Source organism: Suricata suricatta, chromosome 10 (assembly GCF_006229205.1).
Source record: "Suricata suricatta isolate VVHF042 chromosome 10, meerkat_22Aug2017_6uvM2_HiC, whole genome shotgun sequence".
Lineage (NCBI taxonomy): Eukaryota > Metazoa > Chordata > Mammalia > Carnivora > Herpestidae > Suricata > Suricata suricatta.
The window spans coordinates 862,884-875,638 of NC_043709.1; the positions used below are offsets into that span (position 1 = coordinate 862,884).

The window sequence follows — 12,755 nt, forward strand, 5'->3', positions numbered from 1 at the left end:
GTGACGGTGTCCCCACAGTTTGCCTCTGTGGATTCATGGCCTGGAGTGACCTTCCTTTTGGGGGGTAGATGGGCTTCCGGAAAGCCTGCCGTGCAGCCCTGGAACCTCAAAGCTGCACCAGATGGTTCTTGTCTTGGTGACTTTGAGGGCACGATGCTGCCAGCCTGGGGAATGACGCGGCCAGAAACAGGCAGGTGTGGGAGCCCCTGGCACAGGGTAGGTGTGCAATGAATACTGGCCCCGGGTGCCCATCACTGATGTCAGGGCAGGCGACCCGGTGTGCCCAGGGCCCCCGCGCAGCCCGCAGCCCCAGCCCTGCCACTGAGACCTGGGGGCTTCTGTTTCCCCACCTCTCAGGTGACATGGTGAGGGGCATGGGGATGGTGCGAGGCAGGAGGGGAGGGGTTGAACCCACTGGAGCCCCCACGCCTCCAGACCTGCTCCTCTGCTCCGAGGGCGGACGGATCCTGTCCAGGTGGAGGCCCTAAGCGGGGAGACCCCAGCTGGCTAGGAAAGTGAGGACAAAGGAAGCAGCTGGGAAGAAGGGGGGGCGGGGTCGTGGCTTCACTGAGTTTGGCCCCTTCCTGGGGTGTAGGAAGGGGGGTGGGGGAGAACTGGGGATGACTGTCACACCACTCAGGGTGCGGGGAGGTGTTGAGGTGATGGTCCGGGGGTGAACTGTGCCACCTCCGGCAGACACTGCGGGGCCGAAGGAGAGAAATCCTGGAATTGGCAAGGGACCAGGGCAGACGGGCATGTGGAGCACCAGCAAGCCTCGATGACCTCAGCGGGCAGCGCGAAGCTTACAGCAGCGCCTGCCAGGAGGGGCCTGGTGGCTGGTTTGGGGTCCTCGCAGGCACACAACGCATCAAGCACCAAGGCCCTGGGACAGGAACCAGCGCCCGTGTGAACAGCGAGCTGAGCAGGAAGAGGCCAGATCAGGAAGGAGCTTGAGGGTCGGGGGAGGAAGAGAGAGGGTAAGGCTGGATGGACATAACCCCGGGGAGCAGCCGTGGCTGCTTCCGGAGGGGGCTGAGGCACCCACGAGGCGTCCTGCATGAGGATGGCGCAGGGGCTCCGGTGGACCCGCGCGGCCCTGGCCTTCCGGCACGGAGGACCCAGCCTGCGGCAGCCGGCTCAATTTTATCTTCCAAGGTGGAAATGGCTTGGGGTCTACGGCCATTACTAGGGCTGCCAGATTTAGCAAATAAAAGCCCAAACATTGCAGGGGACACCTTCATACTAGGAAAGTATTTATTTGAAATGGAAAGTTTAACTGGGTGTACCGTATTTCCTCCCGCAGCCGTACTCCTAGCAGATACAGACAATCCAGCCAACACGAAAATAGGGGAAAAGTGAGAAGTCTCTACGGCCCCCCCCGAAAGGACAACTCCAGACACAATTCAGTGTGCATCTTGCCCTGGCGTTTTTACACAAGCTCCCTGATCAGAAGAACTAAAAAGATTTGGTTGTATGTATGCTTTTCTAGTCTACTGATTTCACTTCCCAAAACACCCACTTCCATCTGAAATCAGCCCAGCTGGGTCCGGCTCCCGGTCCTGAACCGTCCTCACAGAAGCCCCCGTCTGCTCTGCCACCTTGGCGGGTCCCTCCGGTTACTTCGTCAGAAAACGTTCTTAGCAGTGGGATTTTTTTTCATTGAAAATTTTATGGAGGTAATTGCAGACTCCTACACGATTCCAAGAAATAAGGCTGAAGGCCCCCTTGTACACATTAGCTAGACTTGCCCAACGGTAACTGATGCTCTTTAAATGGACAGCGGGACAATCTCAGCCAGGATGTTGACGCTAATACGGTTCACCGACTCTGTTCCAATTTCCCCAGTTTTACTTGTCCTAATGTGGGTATCAAATTGTGTGCTTTTATTTTTTAACATTTTTGAGACACAGAGAGAGACAATACGAGCAGGAAGGGTCAGAGAGAGAGGGAGACACAGAATCAGAAGCAGGCTCCAAGCTCTGAGCTGTCAGCACAGGGCCCGACGTGGGGCTCAAACTCACAGACCTCGAGATCATGACCTGAGCCGAAGTCAGAGGCTTAACCGACTGAGCCCCCCAGGTGCCCCAAATTCTGTACATTTTTATCAAAGAAGTTGGTTCGTGGATCCATAGTTAAGAAGCTGAAGAGTTGCAATAAGGATTGCCCGTGTTGCCCTCTTATAGTCACCCGCTTCCCTCCTGCCCCTGCCCTGTCGCTTGTCCCTGGCAGTCACCAATCTGTCCCGTGTTCCTAAACTTTTGTCACTTTAGTACTCCACATAGTGAATAACCTTCTGGGATTGGCTATTTTGCTCAGCACGGCTCCCTAGTGATCCATCCAAGTTGTTGCGTATACTGATGCTTTGTTCCCTGTACTGCCCGGTGGCGCCCCTGCCGTGATGGAACTCCGCGCTGGCACGAGCGCTTGAGCAGGACGTGTGTGCTGTTGTGCGCTGGACTGTTCTGTCATCGGTGGATGGTGGCTTAGAGTCGATGTGTTTGTTCACTTGCCGTCTCCTAGCGCTAGCGGTTGCTCGGAGTGGGGTATGGAAGCACCTGGTTATAATTTTAGATGGGTATTTCTCCTTTTTACTCTATAATGTTTTGCTTTATGTATTCTTAAACTCTGTTATTTGATGCATACACATTTAAAATAACTCTGCCTTCCAGACGGATCAATCCTTTTATCTTACATAATGTTTCTTTCTATTCCCAGTAATTTTCTTTGCTCTGAAGTCTAGTTTGCCTAATTTAAACATATGGTAAAATACTTGATAACATAATATATGACATACATTGTATTATAATATGTAATAAATAATATACCATGGCCACTCCTACATTTTTGCTAATATTTACATTCTATATCTTTTTTCATTCTTTAATTTTTTTAATGTTTTATTTATTTTTGATACAGAGAGACAGAGCATGAGAGGGGGAAGGTCAGAGAGAGAGGGAGACACAGAACCGGAAGCAGGCTCCAGGCTCTGAGCTAGCTGTCAGCACAGAGCCCGACGTGGGGCTCGAACCCACGAACCTGAGATCTGACCTGAGCCGAAGTCGGAGGCCTGACTGAGCCACCCAGGTGCCCCTCATTCTTTAATTTTTAACCTGCCTACATCATTATGTTTGGAGTGAGTTTCCTGTAGACAGCATATAGTTGGGTTGTGTGTGTTTTTTTTAAGTAGGCTCCATGACCAACACGCGCTTGAACTCATGACCCTGAGATTGAGAGTTGTGTGCCCTACTGAGGAGCCGGCCAGGTGCCCCGCGTGGGTTGTAATTTTTTTTAATCCACTCTGACAATCTATGTTTTAATCAGTGTTTTTACACCATTTACATTATTTTTTTTTGACATATCAGGGCTTAAGTCTGTCATTTTATTATTTGTTTTCTGTTTATTCCCTCTCTTATTCTTCTCTCATTTCTTGCCTTCTTGTGGGATATGTAAACATTGTTTAGACTCTGTTTGATGTTTATGTGCTTTGGAGCATAGCATTCTGTAAAGCCTCTTGGGCTCTCTTGGTTTTATAGTATGCAAATGTAAGTTATCACAGTCCATTGATTCCATTTTAGCATTTGGATTCAAATGTAGAAACCTAACTTTCACTTAGCTCCCTTTACCATCCCCACTTAGAAATATAGAGTTGTCAGAGTGCCTGGCTGGCTCAGACGGTTGAGCATCCAACTTTGGCTCAGGTCATGATCTCATCACTTGTGGGTTCGAGCCCTGTGTGGGACTCTGCTGACAGCTCAGATCCTGGAGCCCGCTTCGGATTCAGTGTCTCCCCTTCTCTCTGCCGCTCTCATGGTCATGATCTGTCTCTCTCTGTTTCTCAATAATAAATACATGTTGACAAAAATTTTTTTTTGATATATGTAATTGTCTAAATTATTTCCTGAATGTGTTTAGTGCCACATCAGATAGTTACAAGGTTTGCTTCAGCCATACAACATAATGAAAAAAAATTTTTTTAATGTTTTTATTTTATTTTGAGAGACAGAGACAGAAAGTGAGGGGGGGTGGTCAGAGAGAGAGGGAGACACAGAATCTGAAGCAGCTCCAGGCTCTGAGCGGTCAGCACGAAGCCCGACATGGGGCGCGAACCCTTGGACTGTGAGGTCATGACCTGAGCCGAAGTCAGATTCCCACCCGAGCCACCCACGCGCCCCAACATAATATAAGACACTCGTGAGAAGGAGGACAATTTACTACATTTACCTCTATTTCCGTCGTTCTTTCTTTCCTTCCTGAAGCTCTAAGCCCTCTCTGATCATCTGTTTGGAGAATTTCCTGTCGGTGTTCCTAAGGGCAGTTCTGTGAGGGTCAGGTTCTTTTAGTTTTCTTTGTCTGAGGTTTTAATTTTCCTTTTGTTCCTGAAGCATGTTTTCGCCTGACATAGAATGCATCAGTGACAGCTCTTTCCTTTTAGTCCTTGAGAAATGTGCTCCCTCTGGGCTCTGTGGTTTCTGAAGAAGATGCCACCGCTGTGCCAGCACTCTGCCCTTGCCGGCAATGTGCTTGTTCTCTCTGCTTTCACGATTTTTGTCATGATCATTCATTTTTAGAAGCATGAATATCACGTGTGTGGCACAGATTCCTTGAGTTTATCTCCTATGGGATCTGCCCAGCTTCTTGAATGTGTGGGTCTTTGACCAAATTTGGGAAGTTTCTGCCGTTAGCTCTTCAGGTATTTTTTTCTGCTTTACACTTTCCTTCTCTTTCTGAGTTTCTATTATACAAATGTTAGGTGTGTGTATATATATATATATATATATATAGTCCCCCAGGTTCCTGAGGGTTTGTTATTTTTTTTCCAATCCATTTTCTTCCTGTTGTTCAGATTGGGTAATTTCTATTGTTGTATCTTCTAGTTCATGGAGTCTTTCTTCTGTCGTATCCATTATGCTATTGAGCCCATACAGTGAGTTTCTCATTTTGGTCTATTTTATTTTTCAGTTCTGTAATTTCCTTTTTTTTCTTTTTTTTTTTTTGCTAATATTTTGTATTTTGTCATTTGTTTTAAGGTGATTTATAATTACTTGTTGAAGCAGTTTTGTGATTGCTGCCTTACAGTCCCCATCAGGCAATTCTAACACCAGATTCATCCCAGTGTTGGTATCTGTTAATTGTTTTTTCTTATTTCAAGTATGAATTTCCTGGTTCCTCATATGACAAGTGATTTTTAAATTTGTATTCCAAACAATTTGGATATTATGCTCAAAGACTCTGAGTCTTATTTAAATCTCCTATTTTAGTCGGCAGTCAGCCTGTTTAGGTGCAGGGACATCCTGGCCTATTTTCATGGGTTGTGGTTCCAGTAATTTAGTTTTTAGAGCCCTGCATTCCTCTTCTGGTCTGTTTTCTTTATCTGGTGCCACTGGACTTCCAGTTGATTCTGCTGGTGCTGCAGGGGTGATTCCCCAGGCCGCCAGAGATGCTAGGTAGCTGTGTGAAAAGCTGGATCCTGGATCCGCAGGCCGGAGAGTACTTCAGTCTCTGTCAGCTGCCCCGGAGGAGGACGGCTGGGCTTCCCTCTGCTGCTGGGGGGGAGGGCAGCGGGGCAGGGCAGGGAGACAGTGGGCCTGGGCTGCCTCCTGCCGTCGGTTGGTCTGGAGATGCTGGACCAGGACAGCCTTCTGCTGGAGAAGGGATGGCAGACTGAGGCTCCTGTGTCACTCCTCAATCCTAGGGGCCCAGCCAGGCTGCCTCCTTTCCCTACCGTTATTTTTCAGAGCGAGAGAGAGTCAGTGTGAGCAGGGGAGGGTCACAGAGAGAGGGAGACACAGAATCCGAAGCAGGCTCTAGGCTCTGAGCTGTCAGCACAGAGCCCGACATGGGGCTCGAACCCACGAACTGTGAGATCGTGACCTGAACTGAAATCAAATGCTTAACTGATGGAGCCAACCAGGCGCCCCTTACTTCCCTCTTTTAAAAGTTGTGTTAGTTGGATGTACCGGGAGAGATGAGTCCACATCATCTACTCTTGAGCCAGAAGTCTCTGGTGTTATTTTAAAATTTTACTTATGTAACTCTTTCTTCAATGTATTTTTACAACAGCTTTCTTAAGATATAATTCACATACCGTACAATTCACTCAGGTAAAATGTACAACTTAGTGGTTTGCACTGTGTGCATAGGGTTGTGGAGCCCTCAGCACTCCATTTTAGAATATCCTCCTCCCCAGAGAAACCCCATGCCCATTGGAAGTCAGTCCCCATTTCTGCCTCTCCTGAGGCCCCTGCAACCACTGATATGCTTTCTGTGTCTATAGATTAGCCTATTATTGACACTTCATATAAATGGAATCATTCAATATGTGGCCTGTGGGCATCTTTCCTTTGCGTAATGTTTTCAAGATTCATCCATGTAGTACATTTCAGTACTTTGTTCCTTTATCCATTTGTGGATACATAATATTTTATCTGTCTATTCATCAGTTGATGGCCGTTTGGTTTATTTTCACTTACTATTATGAATACCACTGCTGCGAATCTTCCTGAAGGAGTTTCTGTGTGGACACGTGTTTTCATTTCTCTTGTGTGTATGGCCAGGAGTGGAATTTCTGGATCATATAGTAACTCTCTGTTTAGCATTTTGAGAAGCTGTCCCAACTGTCTTCCAAAGCAGACGTACCTTTTAACATTCCCTCCAGCAACATGTGATGGTTAGTTTCTCCACATTCTCACCAATGCTTGCTATTATCTGACTTTCCCTTTTTTAATTTTAAATTTTAGAGAGAAGGAGAGAGTGCATGCATGCTCCAGTCGGGGAGAGGAGCAGAGGGAGAGAGAGAGAACCCCAAGCAGGCTCCCTGCTCAGTGTGGAGCCCAACACGGGGCTCGTTCATGGCCTGAGCTGAAACCAGGAGTTGGATGCTTAACCAGCTGAGCCCCCCAGGCGCCCCGTTATCTGACGTTTTGATTCCAGGCCTCTAGGGGGTATGAAGTCGTATCTCTTGGTGGTTTTGATTTGCATGTCCCAAATGACCGACCAATGATGTTGAAAGTTTTTTCATTTGCTTACTGGCCATTTGTGTATCTTCTTTGAAGGAGTGTCTATTCAAGTCCTTTATCCATTTTTAATCTGTGTTTTTTTTTTTTTTCTGGTTGTTGAGGACTTCGGCTTTTATTTTGAGAGAGATCTGGAGCCACCGGAATGTTCTAAGCACAGAAGTGGCAGTATCACTTGGGCTGCTGTGTAGAGAAAAAGTATACAGGTTCATAGGTGAGACAGACACTCCTCAAGATACTGAGATCAGTCAGGTGTGAGGCAATAGTGACTGGCCCAGGTGTAGTAACAGAGGAAGTCCTGACACAGCGCTGGTTCCGGACACATTTTGAAGGAGGAGCCAACAAGACTTGTTGCTGGATCAGATGTGCCCAGTAAGGCAATGCCTCTCACGCAGGAAACATGGCGTTCCCGTTTACTGAGGAGGTGGATTAGGACCCTGTGGCTGCCATAGCAAACTGCCACAAACTGGGTGACGTACAATAACAGAAGGTGTTGTCTCATCCGTTAGAGGCCAGCACTCCCTCTGAAACCTGCAGGGCAGGAGCCTCCCGGCCTCTTCCGGCTTCTCGTGGCTCTGAGTCCTGGCGTTCCTTGGGCTTACAGCTCCATCTCTCCAGTCTCTGCCTTTGTCCACATGGCCTGCTCATGGCCTGTGTCCACATCTCCCTCTTCCCGTATCGACACCACTCGTCGGATAAGGACCCACCCCAGTGACCTCACCTTACCTTGATCATCTATAGAGAGCCCATTTCCACACAAGGCACGATTCACAGCTCCTGGGCTGTGGATGGCACCATTTCTTAGGAGGACACAATTCAACCCACAGAAGATGGGGAAGGCAACGGAGGAGAAGTTTGGGGATGAGGTCCGGGAGCTGGGTAGCAGGCGATTTGAGTTTGGGATGTCTACTAGACATGGTAGAGGGATGCTGAGGGGCAGTCAGATATAGGAGCCGTCAAAGCATTATTTTAAAAAAGTTAAAAATATGACTCTGCAGCTCTAAAGTGAGAATGCATCAAAGATTCATTCAAATCATTAATGAGGAACTCAGCATGACAAGGCGAGTTCAGAGGGCTGTGGCTGAAGACAAGCTTGCTTGAGTAACTTGCTAATTTAGATTAAAAACTGGTTAATGTTCTACAGGACCGTAAAACTGCAATCTCTTCTAATTGTACTCCTCTTTACCAGACGGAAATACTTTCTGTCTCTTATGACTGGGCAAAATTCAGCTGTCTGTTTTCTACAAGGTAACGTCTACCTTCAATGAGTTGTAAGAAAAATCACAATCAGTAGTAAATGACAAGTTAGACAGATGGACACTCTAGAGGATAAAAAAAAAACTCCCATGGGGAGGTCTGCAAGACAACATTCAGCCTCCCACCAAAGGACCCACCATGATCCTTTTACCCATTCTTAAGTTTTGGAAAATTTTTCTTAGTCACGCCTTATGATGATAAATTCTCTATTTTTGACCACAGAAAGCTGGTCTTCCCGTATTTGGACCTGATTCATCTATACAGGTGCTGTAAGAAGTGATCATTAATATGCACGAGCCTCCTGGTTGGGCGGGCACGTCTAAGTCATGGTGCTACCCAAGGATCAAGGCCAGAAAATCAACTCCTGTTTGGAGATGTCATCGTTAGGAATGTGTGGTTGAGCCTCTACTATGCCTGAGATTTTCTCTCATTTGCTCTTTCATTCCTAGGTTAGGACACGGAACCAAACCAATCTCCCTCTGATTTGCCTGCAAGACCTGTGCAAGTAGGTAAGTCCGTGCCTTCCCAAGGACCACGGTGTCTGTCATAGTTCCTGTCTTCCTTACTGTTGTACGACTAAGAGCTGTTACAGCGTGGGACAGGCATCTGAGCAGAATGGGGCTGCGGGCCCTGTGGGCACTGACTCAACACAGACGCTGCAACCTTGTGCCTAAGGTGAATGGGTCATACTGCATATTCTCGAATGTGACACCCGCATAAGGCCTTGGTGGCACCTTGTCTAATTACATCTTGGTAAAAAGGACCGATTTCTATTAAAACTATGCAAATAACTAAATTTTATTAAAAGTGTCTGTAGAAACTATTATTTCTGAGTTCTGAAGTGAGACAATACCATTTTGAGTGTGTTGTGTTTGGTTATGGAAGCACAATCTACTAGAGACATAGATCGAGCACAAAGAAGAAGGATGTTGTCTGACTTCTGCCAGAAAAGAGAACGTGACAGGATAACACCGATGCTCTCTCCTTGGCGCTGTCGGGCTCAGGCTTTCGGCTGTAGATCTTTTGGAGGTTCATCTAACGGAGGCGGGGTGGGGGTGGTAGTTGATGTCTTGGACCAACTTTCTGGCTCGTGCAACCTCAACACACAGTGGAGACTGAGCTATGAGGTGAATGCACAGATTTTTCATTGTTGAAAGAGTTCTATAGAAAGAGAGGATGGAATGAAATCTGTTGGATTAGAATTGGAGCTACCAGTATGAATGTTAAGGTTTGTTAGTAGGTAGCAGAGAAGATACGGGGTTCCTGCATACATGCTTACCCGTATCTCCTCGCTCACTCTGCTGACTGTAACTGGAATCACAATATCATAGTTCTGAGTTACTCCCACTCAGCATTGGGTTTGAGATTCACCACATGGCTCCAAGTGGTACCGTTCATTCACTGAAGCCATCGTGTGCTATTCCATTATATGGACATACATCATTATTTTATTGTCTGAGAACATTTAAGGTATTTTTCCTCCCAGCATTTTTGCTATTTTTTAAAATTTTTTTTTAAATTTATTTTTGAGAGACAGAGAGAGAAAGCGCAAGCAGGGGAGGGTCAGAGAGAGAGGGAGATACAGAATCCGAAGCAGGCTCCAGGCTCTGAGCTAGCTGTCAGCACAGGGCCTTACGTGGGGCTCGAACCCACGAACTGTGAGATCATGACCTGAGCTGAAGCCGGATGCTTAACCGACTGAGCCACCCAGGCACACCGCATTTTTGTTATTAAAAACCATAGTTTTGAACATTGAAGCCCATCTCCCTATGAACAGCGCAGGTGTCTTTGCTTACTTTCAGGCATGGAATGTACCTAAGAGTAGACGGACCAGCTTAACCCTCGAGCTGGGAACCGGTGTGCCCACGGAGCAGCTTGCTGCTTCTCACAATGGCCACAACTTCTCCCATACCCCATGTTCCTTCCTCTTAAAATGGGACTTTGACACTTCTCTCCACAGGAAGCAGAGGTGTCTCATCTCTTGAATCGGGACAGGCTTGGGCAGAAGTGATGCTGTGTGACTTCTGGGGCCGTGGTTTGAAGAGTGATACAGGTCCTACCTGGTTCTCCTGGAACTCTTGCCCTTGGAACTTGGCCACCATCCCACTCAGCCCGCAGCCTGAGCCAGCGCACTGGCCATGTGTGCACCGTCTTGGACATGGGCCCTCCAGCCCCGAGCAGGGGTACCCCGGGTAGTGCAGCATGGGGTAGACAAGCTGTGCCTGCTGCATCCTGCCCAAATAGGAGACCCCTGTGCGAAAGAAATGATCGTTGTTGTTCTGAGCTGTGAAGTTTTGCAGGTGGTTTGTTAGGCAGCAATCGATAACTGACGCACGTGTCCAGCTTTACTCGGTGAGGCCTTATTTATTCGGTAATACCGCCTGACATTCCAGTCAGCGGGGTATGCGTATTTCAGGTGATCTAACTTCCTGCCGTCAGTTTGACTTTAACATTCGTGCTCATTTGGTGATTATAGTTTGCATTTCCAAAATTACTAGTGAGGTTACTACCCCTTCCACATTCTTCTCTGCAAGAAGCCTGCTTATGGATTTTCCCTGCCACTCGACTGGCTTGTCTTTAAAAAAAAAAAAATTAAGAAGATTTTTGTAAGTCGGCTCCTCACCCAATGTGGTGATTGAACTCACAATCCTGAGATGAAGAGTCATACGTTCCACTGACTGGGGCAGCCAGGCACCCCTGGCTTGTCTTCTCCTAATGGATTTGAAAGGAGTCTTCATATATTCTGGACGCTGAATAATTTGTAGGGTTTACATGTTGCAAGTATCTTCTAGTTTTTGTTTTTTGTCCATTTTCTTTACGGTCTTTTGAGGAACAAGAGTTGTATGATACATGCTTTCTATCCTTTTATTTTTAATCGGTGTGACTTTTTTTAGATGTATTTTTCTGTAAATAGCATTTAGCGATATATGCCATTTTGAGGGTCTCTATCTTTTAATAGATGAGTTTAATGTAGTCATGTTTGTGATTACTTGAATGCTTGAATTTTCTTCTTGTCATCTCGTATTATATTCCTCATTTATCATGCATTTATCTTTTTTCCCTGCTTTTTGTTGGTACTGTCAATCTTGGTTCATTTCAGTTCCCCAACAGTTTTTCCCTACTAATTCTAAAAATCCTCTAACAATACAAGAACTTTAGTGTGCTTTTTCCTTCCTGCTCTCACCTTGTCACATGTCATGTTGGGCTCAACTGGAATTTTCTCTCCAGCTGTTATTTGATTTCCTTTTAACCATTCCAACTGGCTTCTTTGCTGGTGTCCATGTCTTACTCTTGGCTACACTTTTCATTTTGCTAGACCGAATCTGTCTTCCAGCATCTTTTTTAATAGACTGTGTGTGGTGAACTTGGATGTTCACAGATTGTGAAGACACCTTTATTTTGCAGTCTCACAAACGAGTTTCACTATATACGAATTCCAGGTTCAAGTCTCTTAGAATTTTGACAACTGCGCTCCCTTGCCAGTTGACAATCAGATTCAGTCTGATTAAAGATCCTTCTTCTCTGCAGGTTCTTGAGCTACTCTCTTTACCCTTGGAAGTCCAGAATGTCACTCTGACGTGCCTCTGCGGGAGTGCTTTTTCTCCATGTGTCCCGGGGCATGGGCGTTGAGCAGCATTCTCCGGGTCTGTTCTGTGAGGAAGGGCTGCCTGGTTCGCATTCTCTTCTTCGTGAGCCTCTTACTTTCGCTCTGTGTTGTAAGAGAGTCCCGCTTGTCGGTTTGCATCTGGGTCACCCCAGGTGAGGACCAGGGGACGCAGGCCCACTCACTTGTCCTTCACCACCGAACGCCCTGGCAACTTTGGATCTCGGCAAGCAGACGTCTGTAGAGCAGTAGAGGCGCTTGCAGTTCTGGGTGCACGGAGTTGTGACCCTCGGGGCGCACCACCCCCATCTCCGTCCAAGGATTTGTCTGGAGCGGGCGCCGGCTTCAAGGGGGGACCCTGGCTGCACGCCCAGCAGTCCTCTCGGCCCAAGGCTGGATGCAGTAGCGCGCAAGCAGTGCCAGCAGGCGGGCACGTGGGCGGCCAGGGCCAGCCGCTCTCAGGACGGCCTCTGGAGGACCCGGCCCTGTGTGCCCGAACCAGAAGGCCGCATCCGCTCACAGGGACCCAGCGCTGGTGGGGGGAGGGGGTTACCCTGCAGCCACCAGCTGGAGGCGACCCGCCAGCCCCTTTCCCCCAGCGTCACTGTGCTAACACCAGTCCTCCGAGGAACCCAAGGAGCCACCTAGGCTTCTCCCTGGACACGTCAGGCTCACCTTCCTCACCCCGCGCCCCTCAGTCTGGTCACCTCCATGTCCTGGCCCAGGGTCCCTGTGCCCGCTCAGCCCCCCAGCCCTGGGTTTCCGGGCCCCCTCAGCCCCCCAGCCCAGGGTCGCCGAGCCCCCTCAGCCCGGCTGCCCCCTCAGCCCCCCAGACCTGGGTCCCCGCGCCCCCTCCGCCCGGCCGCCCCCTCAGCCCCCCA

General features: G+C 48.1%; 1 long non-coding RNA gene across 1 annotated transcript; it reads left to right on the plus strand.

Moving 5' to 3' along the window:
* The first annotated feature begins 6,870 nt into the window (after positions 1 to 6,870).
* Positions 6,871 to 9,071, plus strand: LOC115305047. Its single transcript, XR_003914738.1, has 2 exons — positions 6,871 to 6,941; positions 8,720 to 9,071. It is a non-coding gene; the product is annotated as an uncharacterized LOC115305047 (long non-coding RNA).
* The last annotated feature ends 3,684 nt before the right edge of the window (positions 9,072 to 12,755 follow it).